The following is an 18,282-nucleotide window of genomic DNA, read 5'->3' as shown; positions in this document are numbered from 1 at the left end:
CGCTATTTGAAAAGGAGAAAGTCCACGGGATTTCTTACTACTCACCCGATTTGACCACAATGCATTGATCAACTTTTTGTGCCAATTCTTTTTGTTGGCCTCCAACATTTTCTTGATGACGTTGATTAAGGATTTATTGGAGGACTTTGCCAAACCATTTCCTTGCGGATAATATGCTATAGAATGTCCCAAATTGATGTTATATTTGTCACAAAACTTAGTCATCTTTTTAGACTTGAATGCTGCCGTGTTGTCTGTGATGATCTTATTAGGACAACCAAAACGAGACAAGATATTAGTTTCTAAAAATTGAACGATAACTGAATTTCTTGCTTGCTTGGTTGGAATCGCTTCGATCCACTTAGTAAAGTAGTCTGTAGCTGTCAATATCCACTTGTGTTGTGCGGATGATGATGGGTTAATCTTGCCTATGAAATCTAGGCCCCACTGCTGAAAAGGTGCATGAACTGATATAGGTTGTAGAGGCAAAGGAAGAAGTTTTCTTTTATCTTGGAAAACTTGGCACTCGTGACAAATCATCATTGCCTTGTAGATATCTACAAAAAGTGTAGGCCAATAGTAACCCGTTCTCTGTACTTTGTTGGCCGTGGTCTTCAAGTACAAGTGGCCCCCACAGTCTCCTTTGTGGAAGTCATTTATCACCTCTTTAGACTCATCTTCGGTCAGACAGTTCAACAACATACCTCCAGGATCCTTTTGATAAAGTGCGCTGTCCATAATGCAATATTTAGCAGCCTTCAGCTTCAATGACTTTCTCTTAGCTTTAGACATGCCTGGAGGGGGATTTAGATGTTGCAAAACATAAATAATATCAGAATATCATGGAGATGATAAAAAGATATCAAATACTTGAATGAAATCTACTTCTTGATTATTAGACAATGCTGCTACAAGGTTGATATCTAGAGCATGGAGATTTGACTTAGACATGAGATTGGCTAAGCCTTGACCCTTGATCAGCTTGGTAGGCTTGATCTCAAGATCATATTCAAATAATGTTGTTATCCATCTACCTCTTCTACCTTCTGGGTCATTCTGCACAAGAACTTCTTTTACTGCTGCATTAGGCACATAAGCAAGAGTATGTGAATGTAAAATGTAAACTCTGAAATCTTTCACTGCCTTTACCAAAGCCAAATCCTGTTTCTCTATGATGTTATACTTAAGGGCTGCATCCCTAATATTGCGACTGAAAAATGCTATTGGAAACTTGGTTTTATCCCTTTTCTGCATCAATACTGTTGCCATGGTATGCTCAGAAGCAAAAGAGAATATTATGAAATCAATGGAGTAATCGAGACTGATTAAAATAGGGGCAGTGGTCAAGGCAAGTTTTACCGCATGAAAGGACTTATGGGCTTCTTCGAACCACTTTAAATCATTATCTTTTTTCAACATATTTGTCATCTCTCTAAGACGTTAAGCCAAATTAGGAATAAATTTGTGTAAGAAATTCATCTTACCATTGAATGCTTGGATTTCTTTCTTGCTGCGAGGGAATTAATTTTGCTGAATGGCTTCTACCCGTGAAGGGTCAATTCAGATGCCATCCTTTGAGATGATGTGGCCTAGAAGTTTTCCTTCCTCCATAGCAAATAATATTTTGTTCGGGTTGAGAGAGATTCCGAACTTTCTGCATCTCTAGAAAATAACTCTTAAATGATGCAAATTCTTATCATCTGAATGTGAAAATATTGTTACATCATCTAAATATACAACCAAGAAAACATCCTTTTCATTGGCAAAGGATATGTCCATGGAACGCTGAAAAGTTTCCCCTGCATTTTTGAGACCGAATTGCATTTTTGCATATTTGAATGTGCCCCAAGGTGTGGTAAATGTTGTCTTGTCCTGATCATCCTCGTGCACTAAAATCGGACTGTAACCGGAGTAGCCATCCAGTAGTGACATCTAGGAAGTGCCAACAACTCTCTGAAGGATATGGTCCATTTTTGGGAGTGGATAATTATATTTCAGAGATACTTTATTTAAGTTTATGAAGTCTACGCAGAGCCTTATTTCCCCGGTCTTCTTTCTCGTCAGAACTAGATTTGATATCCAATTGGAAAATCTGATAGGAACAATGATGCCTGCCTTGAAAAGTCTGTTAATTTCTTTCTCTATGGATGGCAGTAACCTTGGGTTAATCCTTCTTAGATTTTGTCTAAAGGTCTTTTGATCAGGTTTAATTGGGATGGTATGCTGAATTATTTTCTTGTCATACTCCTTTAAATATGCATAATCACACGCGAAAACATCAGAAAATTTAGACAATAAATGAATATATTTCTCTTTTACCTCTGGAGATAATGATTTGGACATCTTGATCATTTTTGGTTTGTATGCTGTTCTGATGTTCACGTCTTCGACACCTTTCTCTGTAGGAACCAATGTGGGCTTCCTTGCTACATCATCTTGATCAAACAAGTCTTCCAAAGGTACAAGACCTTTCAGAATATTGTTGTCCTTCAACTGTAGTATATCAACTCGAGTTGCCTCGATGACTTGATCATCCTTGTCGTAAACTTAATCCCTGGAAAAATTCTCAAACTCTCCTTCACTCTGAAGAAAGTTATTTACCTGCTTGTAATTCCAGAACACTTGCCAATATCGCAAGTTGTTAGGAACAGAGGGTCGATGTTTTACATGAATCTCAAATTTCCTGTTTGAAAAGATGGGGATTTTGAAATTGCATGCAACAGTAGCCAATGAATCTGCCATAAGATTCTGACTCCTTGGTACAACTGAAAGTATATATTCAGGAAACATTCTCAAAATATCTAAAACAACATTTCTATATTGTCTCATTCACGGATTGTGAGCTTGATATTTACATTTAACTTGCTTTATCACAAGTTCTGAATCACCATATATAGAAATTCTTCGTGCACCCAATCTCATTTTCTTGTTCATAATATGAAATGATATATTTTGACCTCTCTAAGTTGATTTGGAGATCCCTCATGAGTGCATCTTTTTCCTTGATGAAAATGCTAGTGTTCTTATTGTCATCATGCTCACCTAGGTCAACCAAGTCAAAATTCTGCTCTGTCTCATGGAGGTCCTCCTACTCATGTTGAATCTCTGTCTCTATCATATTTTCCTTGCCCTTCTATACCTTCTTTGCTGATGAAGAAGGCAAGGCCCCTCCCACAATCTGTGGGGAAAACACCTGCCTATGGCCTCTCTAATAAGTGTGTGCCAATATGCCCAAATCTGCCCCTTTAGGCTTGATGACCTTAACCTGCTCAATCTGCTCCGGCTCACTGATCACATCTCTGCTAGGTGACTCAATATGCTCATGAAATGGTGATGATGGAGGTGATGGTGAGGGTGACTGATCTGATGACGATGAATGATCTATAGGCTAAGATGGAGGAATGGAGGCGGAAGGATGAGATGATGAAGGGACACTTTGAACATTTTGAATAGATGGATCTGTGAATATGGGATTGGCTATGAAGGCACTCCATGCAATGTTGAGCTCTTTGAGATGATAGAGGACTATGATTTTGATGAGGGAATGATGAAAGAGACTCTTCATTTGATGTTCATATTCCCTTTTTTGGACAATATAGGCCATCTATCAATGCTCCGGAAAAGGTAGTAGGGTATGTTGAGCAGTTTTACCCTAGTGAAATGCATTAAGAGTCGAATGTGATAGGAATAAAACCTAGAAAATATGTCTTCATATGAAAAATATTTCATGATAATATTCATCATTGGGGCATATTTGTCCAGGAGGTGAGAAAAAGGAAAATAACACATTCTTTCATTTCGATACCTTGGTTGTATGAAAGGCTCATAGTAATGTTTCTCCAACTCACCTTGTTTAAACCATTTCTCTCCAACATCTGGGATCCCAGTGGCAACTGATATAATGACAATAGATAAAGTAAAAGTGACACCAGCTAGAGTAACTTGGTTGTCATGGAGTTTGGATATGAAGAGTCGTGTCAACATAGCATGGTGTTGGACTACTTGAATTTGCTCACAGAAATCATAACAACTAAGATATTTGAAAGATGTCACAGCCATAGGAGATGGCAAGAGTTCCCTGAGATCTGTTGGCTCAAATCTAAGTATTCTGGCCCCTTTGTGTTGTTTTTTTCACCTATGTTTCTTCTCCCTCACTATATGGTTTATTTTCCTCTTCTTCCATGATGTTTTAATATCAAACCCTAGGGAGGTATTAGGTTGTAGGAATGTGGTTTTTTAGGAGTAGGGAATGGGGAAGTGAAATTGAAGGAGATGGGTAAAGGGATGTATGTAATGGAGGAGGGGATAGGGATTATTAATATGATGGATTTGGGGGTTGGGGTTTGGGAGCCTAGGTAGTTGTAGCACCTAGGGCTTAGGGTTTTGGGATAAAGGTTAAAGGGTGTTGGGATAAAGGGTTTAGGGAAAGGGAATGAAAGTGTAGGGGAGTGTATGAAAATGTAGGGGAGCATATGAAAGGGTAGGGTAGTTGAAATTTGGGAATTAAGAGTGAAATGATAGTTTTAAGGGATAAACTAGGGTTTTAATGTGAAAAAACACCAAATCTTCAATAAAATTTCAAAACACCATAAGTGTGACTTTAGGAGGAAGGAGCATGCTATCTTTAGCTGTTACTTACTTGTTGGAGTTTGAATACAAGTTTTATGGAGCTTTGGAGGCGATTCTCGCTTTCCTAGACAAACGCGCAATGCCACAAGGAAGTGCGCCCTTCTCTGGCAGGTGCGTAGCGCTAGTAGAAAGTATGCAGCGCCCGAAGGGTGTGCGTAGCACTTGAAAAGTGCAAAACGCCTGAAGGAAACGCGCAACGCCTGCTCTGTTTTTTCAATTTCGCCCAGAATTGTGAGAAATGCTCTGTTAGGGTTTGCTCAATCGATGGTAGGAGGAAAATGAGGTTGAGTTAGATGCTAAGAAGGCCTTTATACTTGAGTGAATTTGATTTTTCAACTTTAAAACCCACTTTCTAATGTTTCAATTCACCTTTCTGAAATCTTTGCTAATTACCCTTTATACTTTGATTTTCTTCTTTATAGATTGATGATGCTGGAGTTTGGCACTTTTTACATTTGAATTTTCTTGGATGAAGTTGGCACATAGAGTTTGAGTTGGCAGCTTAGGAATAGTACTTATTACATATAATGAACATAAAATTACATAAATTAACAAAAAATATTACATCTCTATTTTTTGGAATAAAATTACAATTTGAAATAAAACTCATACTTTGGAATGAATTTTAGAGCTTAGGCAACCATAGTTACATGTTTGCAAATCCTCTTTAAATGAAAAAGGGACATTATTGTTTACTCTCATACTTCTTTGCTGGCCTTATGCAATGAAATAATGTATTATTGAACCTTGGAAAATGAAACCTAGTGACCTAATGGGGCATTGAATGACTAGACTCCATGTTGACTTGATTGACATAAAGATATGATGGAATGAGATTTTATGATTGGAATATGCTCAGTAAGACATGAAGGTGGGCCATCAAGTATTGATTTTTTAAGGGAGAGTGAGGCTTTTGACTTGGGCTACCATTAGTGAGTAAATTTTTGCATGAGGACCTAGGTGGAATGACAAAATTTTTTAGAATGGGACCCTAATGTGATATAAAAGATGAGTTTTGATCACTGATGGCGATATGCAAATACTGACTCTAACAGCTTCCTCATTCCATTTTTTATTTTTCGTCCTTCTTCCAGCTGAGTTTTCAGATCTAAAATTCCTTTTTGAATGCACAATCCTTTTCTTCAAACATTTGTAGTAGCATTCGTTGATTTTTATTTTCGGCCATGAGTTTTTGAATTTCTGCTTCTAGAGCCATTATCTTTGGTTTCTCTTCAAGATTGAAGCTCATTCTATCACTGTTATCACTAGTGCCTTCATATTCTTCTTGTGAGGAGGATTGATTTGTTACTGTAATAAAATTAGAATCCTTTGCATTTTTCTCCATTTCAGAAAAATGTAATTTTCCTCTAAGATACAAATTCTGCAACTTGTCCAACATTTCTTTTGCAATCTCACAATGCTTCATATACATGCTATCATATTTTGAGATACTATTCAAAATAATAATTTTAGATAAATCATTAGATTCATCTTTAACTCCATATTCAACTGATAGCAAAATATCTTCATCAAAGAATAAAAAATATGAATCCAAATTCACTCTCCAAGTTGAAAATTTACCTTTGTGAAGTGCTAGAATTACTTGTTGATCCATTTTGGGAAATTTGCAATAAATATGCCAAAATATCCAAGATCCAGTCTTCAGCGATCAAGTTGCACCGAAGAGCCCTCTTTGATACCAATTGTTGGAAACTGGATCACTATTGAGAGGGGGAGGGGTGAATAAGAAGTGTGAGCACTTATAAAAATTTTCTACAAATTTTATTCTCTTAATCCATGCACAAATTGAATCACATAAGAAAATATTAGAGCATCAAATACAAGTAAAACCATGTAAGCATTCAATCACAAAAGAAACAAATATTTTTGGTTGAAAACCATTCACTGGGTAAAAAACCACCTTGGTATTGTTGTTGCATTACTCAATTATTTTATTAATTTGTTGAAAAAATTTTACATGGATCAACTTACTCCCATAAGCCAGAAGACTCAACTTCCTTCACAGTATGTTGGAACCTATCAGACAGGAAAATGTTTCTCTCATGTATCTATCGACTACCATTTGTTGATGGCCACCATGATCAATGATCTTCGCCTAACTTCCATTGGACTATCCAACTCCTATTGGATGGAGAAATATCTTCCTTGTATTGAATTCGCTAAGTCACTATATAATCTGAAGCCTTCATGCCTTCACTTCTTCCATGTGAGCCTCGTTTTAGAATATTTCACACTGGACTCACAATTCATTCATAATTAACATCACAACAACACCATCGTTCTGAATCAAAAGGTCCAATAAAAAAATAAGAATAAAATTGGTGAAGAAAATCTCCAAAATGCTCCACTAGCTACCACACAATCTCACCAAACACTTCTTTGATCCACACTTCAACACCTCACTCATTGCATAAATACGATGGTTGAAAAATACTTCAGCTCATTGCTACAACACCTGCAAACTTCTTCATAAAATTTTGCACTAGACAACTCACACAATTTTCACTATTCTCCAAGCTCACACTGACTCAACACACCAAGAAAATAAACTCAATAAATTTTTTCTTTTTTATTGAGTATATGCCAAATTATATTCATTTATCTCCAAACCAATACAACGACCAAATACCATGTTTATGTCAATACCTAGGAAACTTGTACCATGGTAACCTCCAAATCAATACCACAGGTAAATACCATGGTTATGCCAATACCATGGACACCTGTACCATGGTAATATTCAAGTCAATACCATGGGTAAATATCATGGTTATGCCAATACCATAGACCCCTATGCCATGGTAATATCTAAGTCGATACCACGGGTAAATACCATGGTTATTCCAATACCATGGACCCCTATACCATGGTAATCTCCAAGTCAATACCATAGGTAAATACCATGGTTATGCCAATACTACGGAGTGGCATGTACTATGGTAATATCCAAGTCAATACCACTCGTAAATACCATGGTTATGCCAATACTACAGACTCTTATACCAAGTTAATCTCCAAAGAAATACCATGGGAAAATACGATGGTTATGTCAATACCAAGGCTATATGCACTAATGTAATATCACATGGCAACCTACTCCACACATATACCAATACCATGGTAATGCTAATACCAAGAATACATGTACCATGATAATACTATACTAATGAAATATTCAAGATGTGCAAGGAAACTAGAGAAAATGTTCAAACAGAACTGAAAACAACTCAGCTCCAAAACATATGACATAAACCAAGCCAACATAAACCAATTCAAATCACCTCCAATGCTTATAGCAGAATCTCCAACACATGCAACAACATCTCAGTGCATGTAGCAGCAATCCAATGTCTCGAAGACATAAAGAGACATATGAAACACCTAGAGAAACACTCCAACCACCTGCAGTAGTAGCACCTCCAATCAACATAACATGCCAACCTCAATCCAATCACACATGTGGAATCCATCTCTACTCAACCTCTTAGTCACCTGCACTAGGTCTAGTCATAAGCATGTTGACTCAATTCCAACTAACAAGACCATCAAGATGAACATCACAACAACTAAAAACTCATCACACATCATGAGGTAGACATATGCATATCATGAACAACACCAAGGCCCTATTGACATCAATTCCAACAAGCTTCAACATCATGAATAAGTCCAAATTTTCAGAGAACTCTCATCCCTTATGCTCAGAGAAGAATCTTGTAGAAAATGATTGAAACTCAAGTTCTTGATGATTAATGTCTTAGCTCAGAAATGGTTTTAATGTAGTATCTTATTGGAATTGAAATAAAAAAGAAGGGGCAGACCCGAGGAATCCCTAATTGTAGGTTTGTTTGATTTTAGAAGTGAAGTGAAGGCTGCATCATATTTTTGCCATAAAATCAGATCTTCCTTTAGTAACCATAAGAGTTAGTGAGATAGTCCCTTCACTGCCTTGAAATTGTGAGACTCGGGTTCAAAGCTTGGCTGCACGAAAAGTATTATCATACACATTCCATCTAAAAATATAAGTTAAAATCCACGAGACCCATAAAAACAAATAAAAATTGTAGCCCAAAAAAGATTACTTGAATCAAAACCTAGATATTCATCAAGCTTCTCAAGACATTCATATTTCATAGAGCCATAAATCTCCAAAAACTTTTTATCACCATAGGTAGAGAGAGAAAATGTACAAACCTTCGATTCTTCATTAAAAAAAAATATTTATGCAAGTTTTCACTCCGTGGCCACACACATAAATGTGGAAGAAATAACGCCTTTAAATTTCACTTCCTTTGGGAGAAGACATGTCATCCTTATATAGGAGTGAAGATTGCTTTTGCAAAGAAGGCTCACAAATTTTTTGGAAGTAATATATTTCAAATTAAATTTTAATTTTGAATTTCAGAGCCTAACATGTAAATTTTCCTTTCAATACTATAAAGACCAAAGTTTTGGTATGTTTGGCACTGACTTTTGATAAGCCCACTTGAAAATTTACGCCTAGATACATATGGTAGGATTATATGGTTGGGCCCCATTTCAATTTTCAAATTAAAATTTAAAGTCAAACATTGATAACCCAACAAACCCTTTAATAAAAATTTATGAATTTAATGATTTTCCACATCATCATCACGCCAATACTATGATGCCACCTCCCCAGCCCTTGGGGTTTTAGGACCATTGGTTGGGACTTCAACTTTTACTAGGTGTTTCTATCAAACTGTGATCCCACAGGACACTCCACTCACCACCAAAATCATCATGACAAGGAGAATCCAATGACAAGGGTCTCCAAGACAATATCGATGATCGTTTGCTTCAAAATCCTCATCAAGTTCGGGCTATGTCAATCGACCAAGGAAAAAAACCCTAGAGCTAGGGTTTTGGCCAATAGCTAATGTTTCATCATCCACTTGGAAGGCCAAGGATTCAGTATATTCTAACATCACATTGAAGCATACTCATCTTCACCAAGGGACCAAACCCTAAGGTTAGGGTTTCAACCAATAAATTAGAGTTTCTACTGCAACTAGGGTTTCATGGTAAAACTACATCATCCTGTGAACACATCATATCAATGACCTCCAGATGTTGACGTTAATGACAATATCTTCGCTCACTCTGTGTCCTGCATAATCTTATACCTGCTGCACTCGCTCTTGTTTTGACATCAATGGCAACATGGTAAACACTGTTCCTCTTTGTCATTTGTGTCAAAACACCTAGCAAGACAAGTTTTGTTGCATCCTGCATCTCTCTCTCTCCCCCTTGATTCCTCCATGTTTCTCTCCCCCTTTGCATAAATGGAAAAGGGTTACTCCCTGCACACCTATGGTCTAACTCCCCATGATAGACTCCCTATGTCACATTTTTCCTACTACATCTTGTAACATCATCGAACCCTGTGTTGATGCTCCCCCTGAACAATATGCTTCTCCTACAAAATCCCCTTATCTTTATGCATCTACCAAGCATGTAAGAGATCATTGAGAATCCTATTTTCTCTTCCAGACCTTAATGGTCTTGTCTTCCTTCCTAGTGAAGGTCCTTCCTTCCTAATTCTGCGAGGTCCACATTAAAGTGTTTCTACAATCTCGTGCAAAATGACCAAGATTGTGACATAGATAACACACTACATTTGGTCTCAATAATGGAGAAAAAGTGTTGTGACTTCTATTGTCATAGGTGTAAGGGACTTTGTCTTGTCTTCCAAAAAATATGATTTTGGGGCTTTGATGAAACCCTCTATCAATACTTATGTTATATCTCTTACAATCTGTAACTTTGTGTCCATAGTTAGATCATGTAAAACAATAACCATAAAATGCTCCTATATACTTGGGTGTATAAGGTGAATATTTGTGGAAGATGTCTTGCCCTTGAGAGTATCTTTGTTGTTCTTCACTTTTGAATTCTCTATTATGAATTGGTGTCTTGAATGGATCATCATGGTTTCTTGAGGAATTGGTCTTCCAAATTTCTGTGTTGGTTGAGAATCTGCCACCCTGTTCTCTTTACCTCTGATGTACCTGATATCGAAATCAAACTCGCTGATTGTGGCCAACCATCTAGCCTGTTGGACATTCAAATTCAGCTGGTCAAACAAATATCTTAACCCAATGTGATCACTCATAAGCAAAAACTGCCTGCCAAGAAGATAGTGTCTCCACATATTCAAAGCATTTATGATCACTTCTAATTCAAGGTCATGTGTCGGGTAGTTCTTCTCGTGATCATTTAGTTTCCGGGACTCATAGCATATTACCTGCCTATCCCGCATAAGGAATCCACCAAGCCCTCTCTTGCAAGCATTTGCGCATACCATAAACTACTTGTCTGGATGTGCAATCTGTAGTATTGGTGCATGTGTCAACAACTTCTTAAGTTTCTCAAAGCTAGCCTCACACTTCTCAGTCCATTCGAGCTTCTTACCTTTCATTTGTAATGATGTAATGGGATAAGAAACCTGTAAGAATTTCTTGATGAACATCTTGTAATATCTTGCCAAACCCATGAAATATCTCACCTCATCCACACTCTTAGGAGCTACCCACTCCATGATGGCTCTCATCTTCTCTGGATCTACTGCAATGCCCTCCTTGGAGACCACATTCCCCAAGTAGTGTACCTAAGTCTAAAATAAACTACACTTGCTAAGCTTAGCATACAACTGATGCTCCCTCAACAACCTCAACACTGCTGCTAAATGCTCAGCATGCTCTTCCTCATTTTTAGAATATACCAGTATATCATCAATGAACACAATAACAAACTTATCCAAATATGGATGCAACACACTATTCATCAAACACATGAATGTAGCTGGAGCATTAGTTAAGCCAAATGGAACAAAAATAAACTCATAATGCCCATACCTAGTCCAGAACGCAATCTTGTAAATGTCCTCCTCTTTGATGCGTACCTGATGATATTCAGATCTCAAGTCAATCTTCGAGAACACTGTTTCTCCCTTCAGTTGATCGAACAAGTCATAAATCCTTCGTAAAGGGTACCTGTTATTGATAGTCACTTTGTTCATCTGCCTATAATCAATGCATATTCTGAGAGTACCATCTTTCTTCTTCACAAACAATATGGTGCACCACATGATGATACTCAGCCTAATGTATCCCTTCTCCAACATTTCCTTCAACTACAATTTTAACTCAACCAATTTAGGTGTTCTCATCGTGTAAGGTGCATTAGATGCTGGAGCTTCCCATGGCACTAAATCAATAGAAAATTATACCTCCCTATGAGGTGGCAACTCTGTAATGTCCTCAGGAAATACATCTTGAAATTGCTGCAAAACTGGGTACTTGTTCAACACATCCGCATCCTCAGCCTCCTTACCCTTATCACTAGAAATGTGTATTGTGAATAGCTTGCACCCCTTCCCGCGGCTACGCTTTTCTTGCATAGTTGTCACCATCCTAATGATGTGGATTCTTACCTTGCAAGACTCTTGGTTCTCCATCGTCATCAAAACACTCGATAGCTTTATCATAGTAGTCTACCTTGGTTCTATGTAGATACAACCAATCCATGCCCAATACCATGCCCCATACTGTATGAACCCAACAGTAATACATTTAAATGTGCTATTGTAGGCATACAATTTAAGTCAAATGTGCAAGCTCTTACCCAATGATGCACTCGCTTCTTTGTACCTGTAGCCAACTGCACTAACCAAGACTCTGCATGCAACTCCTTATTAAAACCACACTTATCCACCAATTCAGGACTAACATATCTATAATTAGATCCAAGGCCAAATTTTCTTTCTCTTACATTAATAAATTTCCTGAAGTGGCCACATTGGCTCAGAATGTGGACTATTTCCCTCTTTGAGGGTCTTAACCACGTCAAGAATATTGGTGTTCTATCTAAGGAATGTACCCTCTAAATTTGTACAAGAGAGAGAATAATGAAAGAGCTCCAACAATGAACAGAAAAAATGTTATCAAATGATCCTCAAAAGCTTTTTTATGGATGAGGCCTCTATTTTCTTCATTTTTCCATTATTTTCCTTCATTTTCCTCCTCACATGCAACCTGTGACCTTTCACCTTCATTTTCTACTAATTTCCATTATTTTCATAAATAATTGTGCCAAAAATGCCATTTTGCCTTTCCAAAGCCCTAGCCATTGCCTTTTCCAATTTCCTTAGCCATAAACAACCAAATGAACACCCCCTAGGATGTCTTTTCCAACATTCAAGTTGGAATAAGTGTCCCATCGACCATGGTTATTGTTTTTAGCTTTTATTACATGAATTTTCACTAGGGTTGTTACAGTAATCCTCATTTGATGTAATGCAAAACACCTAATCCTCGTCCAACTTACATTGGACTATCTAACTCCTATTGGATGGAGAAATTTCTTCCTTGTACTGAATTCACCATGTCACTATGTAATCTGAAGCCTCCATGTGAGCCTCGTTTTAGAATATTTCACACTGGACTCACAATTCATTTAACATGAACATCACAACAACACCATCATTCTAAATCAAAAGCTCCAATAAAAAAAGAAGAATAAAATTGGTGAAGATAATCTCCAAAATACTCCACTAGATACCACACAATCTCACCAAACACTTCTTTGATCCACACTTCAACACCTCACTCACTGGATAAATATGATGGTTGAAAAATACTTCAGCTCACTGCTACAACACCTGCAAACTGATTTAGAAAATTTTGCACTAGACAACTAACACAACTTGCACACTCTTCTCCAAGCTCACACTGACTCAACACACCAAGAAAATAAACTCAATACTTTTTTTTTTTTTTTTTTTAGTATAGGCCAAATTATCTTCAATTATCTCCAAATCAATACCACGACCAAATACCATGGTTATGTCAATACCTAGGACACTTGTACCATGGTAATCTCCAAATCAATACCATGGTTATGCCAATACCATGGACACCTGTACCATGGTAATATCCAAGTCAATACCATGGGTAAATATCATGGTTATGCCAATACCACAGACCCCTATGCCATGGTAATATATTAGTCAATACCATAGGTTAATACCATGGTTATGTCAATACCATGGACCCCTATGCCATGGTAATGTCCAAGTCAATACCATAGGTAAATACCATGGTTATGCCAATACCACAGAGTGGCTTGTACTATGGTAATATCCAAGTCAATAACACAGGTAAATACCATGGTTATGCTAGTACCACAGACTTTTATACCATGGTAATCTCCAAAGAAATACTATGGGAAAATACCATGGTTATGTCAATACCAAAACTATATGCACCAAGGTAATATGACTTGGCAAATATACCAATACAATGGTAATGTTAATACCAAGAATACATGTACTATGGTAATACTCTACTAATGAAATATGCAAGATGTGCAAGGAAACTAGAGAAAATGCTCAAACAGAATGGAAAACAACTCAGCTCCAAAACATATGACATAAACCAAGCCAACATAAACCAATTCAAATAACCTCCAACGCTTATAGCAGAATCTCCAACGCATGCAACAACATCTCAGTGCATGTAGCAGCAATCCAATCTCTCCGAGACATATGAAACACCTAGAGAGCAATCCAATGTCTCCATTGTCCTCGTTTCTAGCATCCCAACAGAGCACTACATCTCCAATTTTGAAATCATCCTCCTTTGTTTTCCGGTCATAGATTTTATTTATCCTATCATGGAGCTTAGAGGTGTTCTGAAATACCTCAGCTCGTGTCTGCTGTAGGTGAATCATTTGATTGATCCAACATTGTATATCATTCTCTTCACTTCCTACTTCTTGTAACAATTTCATCATCGAGACTTCTAAGGATGAACTGAAAACAATATCTACTCCATACACTATTTGAAAAGGAGAAAATTCAAGACATTTCTTGCTACTCACCCGATATGACCACAATGCATTGATCAACTTTTTGTGCCAATTCTTTTTGTTGGCCTACAACATTTTCTTGATGACGTTGATTAAGGATTTATTGGAGGACTCCGCCAAACCATTTCCCTGTGGATAGTATGTTGTAGAATGTCCCAAATTGGTGTTATATTTGTCACAAAACACAGTCATCTTTTTAGACTTGAATGCTGCCGCATTATCTGTGATGATCTTATTAGGACAACCAAAACGGGACAAGATATTAGTTTCTAAAAACTGAATGATAATTGAATTTCTTGCTTGCCTAGTTGGAATCGCTTCGATCCACTTCGTAAAGTAGTCTGTAGCTGTCAATATCCACTTGTGTTGTGCGGATGATGATGGGTTAATCTCGCCTATGAAATCTAGGCCCCACTGCTGAAAAGGTGCATGAACTGATATAGGTTATAGAGGCAAAGGAAGAAGTTTTCTTTTACCTTGGAAAACTTAGCACTCGTGACAACTCATCATTGCCTTGTAGATATCTACAAAAAGTGTAGGCCAATAGTAACCCATTTTCAATACCTTTTTTATTTTTATTTTTATTTTTTATTTTATTTTATTTTTTTATTTTTCTGTGGTCTTCCAGTACAAGTGGCCCCCACAATCTCCTTTGTGGAAGTCATTTATCATCTCTTTAGACTCATCTTTGGTCAGACAGTTCAGCAACATACCTCCATGATCCTTCCAATAAAGTGCATTGTCCATAATGCAATATTTAGAAGCCTTCAACTTCAATGACCTGCTCTTAGCTTTAGACATGCCTGAAGGGGGATTTAGATGTTGCAAAACATAAATAATATCAGAATATCGTGGAGATGATAAAAAGATATTAGATATCTGAATGAGATCTACTTCTTCTTGATTATTGGACAATGCTGCTACAAGGTTGATATCTAGAGCATGGAGATTTGACTTAGCCATGAGCTTGATTAAGCCTTGACCCTTGATCAGCTTGGTAGGCTTGATCTCAAGATCATTTTCAAATAATGTTGTTATCTATCTACCTATTTTACCTTCTGGGTCATTCTGCACAAGAACTTCTTTTACCGCTGCATTAGGCACATAAGCAAGAGTATGCGAATGTAAAATGTAAACTTTGAAATATTTCACCGCCTTTACCAAAGCCAAATCCTGTTTCTCTATGATGTTGTACTTAAGGGTTGCATCCCTGATGTTACGACTGAAAAATTCTATTGGCAGTTCGGTTTTATCCCTTTTCTACATCAATATTGCTGCCATGGTATGCTAAGAAGCAAAAGAGAATATTATGAAATCAATGGAGCAATCGAGACTGATTAAAATAGGGGCAGTGGTCAAGGCAAGTTTTACTGCACGAAAGGACTTGCGGGCTTCTTTGGACCACTTTACATCATTATCTTTTTTCAACATATTTTTCATCTTTCTAAGATGTTTAGCCAAATTAGGAATAAATCTGCATAAGTTCATCTTACCATTGAATGCTTGGATTTCTTTCTTGCTGCGAGGGAAATCAATTTGCTGAATGGCTTCTACCCGTGAAGGGTCAATCTAGATGCCATCCTTTGAGATGATGTGGCCTAGAAGTTTTCCTTCCTCCATAGCAAATAAAATTTTCTTCGGGTTGAGAGAGATTCTGAACTTTTTGCATCTCTAGAAAATAACTCTTAAATGATGCAAATGCTTATCATCTGAATGTGAAAATATTGTTACATCATCTAAATATACAACCAAGAAAACATCCTTTTCATTGGCAAAGGCTATGTCCATGGAACGCTGAAAAGTTGCCCTTGCATTTTTGAGACCGAATGTCATTTTTGCATATTTGAATGTGCCCTAAGGTGTGGTAAATGTTTTCTTGTCCTAATCATCCTCGTGCACTAAAATCTGATTGTAACCGGAGTAGCCATCCAGTAGTGACATCCGAGAAGCACCAACAACTCTTTGAAGGATATGGTCCATTTTTGGGAGTGGATAATTATATTTCAGAGATACTTTATTTAAGTTTATGAAGTCTACACAGAGCCTTATTTCCCCAGTCTTCTTTCTCGTCAGAACTAGATTTGATATCCAATCAGAAAATTTGATAGGAATAATGATCCCTGCCTTGAAAAGTTTGTTAATTTATTTCTCCATGGATGGTAGTAACCTTGGGTTAATCCTTCTTAGATTTTGTCTAAAGGTCTTTTGATCAGATTTAATTGGGATGGTATGTTGAATTATTTTCTTGTCATACTCCTTTAAATTTTCATAATCCCATGCGAAAACGTCAGAAAATTCAGATAATAAATGAATATATTTCTCTTTTACCTGTAGAGATAATGATTTGGATAGCTTGATCATTTTTGGTTTGTCTATTGTTCCAATGTTCACGTCTTCGACACCTTTCTCCGTAGGAACCAATGTGGGCTTCCTTGCTACATCATCTTGATCAAACAAGTCTTCCAAAGGTACAAGACCTTTTGGAATATTGTTGTCCTTTAGCTGTAGTATATCAACTTGGGTTGCCTCGATGACTTGATCATCCTTGTTGTAAACTTCATCCATGGAAAAATTCTCAAACTCTTATTCACTCAAAAGAAAGTTATTTACCTGCTTGTCATCCAAGAACACTTGCCAATATCGCAAGTTGTCATGAACAGAGGGTCGATGCTTTACATGAATCTCAAATTTCCTTTTTGAAAATATGGGGATTTTGAAAATTCTTGTAGCAGTAGCCAATGAATCTTCCATAATATTCTGACTCCTTGGTACAACTGAAAGTATATATTCAGGGAACATTCTCAAAATATCTAAAACAACATTTCTATATTGTCTCATTCACGGATGGTGATCTTGATATTCACCTTTAACTTGCTTGATCACAAGTTTTGAATCACATACATAGAAATTCTTTGTGCACCCAATCTTTTCAAAATATTTAAACACGTGATCAATGCTTTGTACTCCACCTCATTGTTAGTGCAATCAAAAGCTAACTTGTACAAGCATAATCTAACATTCTCAGGGACCTCAACTTGCTGATAATGTGGACTTCGGATCCAAATTCCAATGCCTGCCCCATATTTTCCAAGAGCACCATCAAAGTCCATGGTCCAAAGACCATGCTCCTCTTCCAAGGGCTGTAAATCTGGTTTCTGCTTTGGTTCGATTTTCTGAACTTTCTCTTCATGTTTTTCTGAATTTTCCATTACCTTTACTTATGGCTATTCTAAGTCTTTCTCTGCCTTGTCTGATGGCTGTTCTGATGAACTTGGCAGATTGTCTTTTCCTTGATCTAAAACTGTTCTTATACAATCAGCTGGTACATCTTTTATTTCCCCAAGCTGACTATCTACATCATTCAATCCACTATCATTATATAATCCACTATCATTATATAAAATAAATTATTCTAAATTTGTATGTACAACATTTATAGGATGATTATTCAGCGTCTCCTTATTAGTTATCATGACTTTAATTTTGGTTTCTTGGTACAATTTCCTCAATTGCCTGAAAATCGGGATGGTGGCATAGGAGAATTCTAACTGCAGCGTGCATCTTAGTTTCTCTCCCTAGGACCTTGACAATAACATACAAAACCGTGGTGGTATATCAGCTACCACCACATCCATTAAGACATTCTTTGTTGGGATTTGGTCTAGGGATACTACCAAATCTTTGATTTGACCAAGACAATGGACCTTATTGGAATCAAAAGAGTACAAGTCATGGTATTCA

At 37.1% G+C, this 18,282-nt stretch overlaps 1 pseudogene; it reads right to left on the bottom strand.

Moving 5' to 3' along the window:
• LOC149246940 (uncharacterized) overlaps nucleotides 1-17,750 on the bottom strand; it is a 62,079-nt pseudogene extending 44,329 nt beyond the window's left edge.
• Nucleotides 17,751-18,282: the final 532 nt, after the last annotated feature.

Source organism: Pinus tabuliformis, chromosome 7, assembly GCF_031772625.1.
Source record: "Pinus tabuliformis cultivar Carrire ecotype Pingquan chromosome 7, CPIR1, whole genome shotgun sequence".
Lineage (NCBI taxonomy): Eukaryota > Viridiplantae > Streptophyta > Pinopsida > Pinales > Pinaceae > Pinus > Pinus tabuliformis.
Note: the sequence above shows the minus strand (reverse complement) of the source record. Positions and strands in the feature narration are given on the sequence as shown.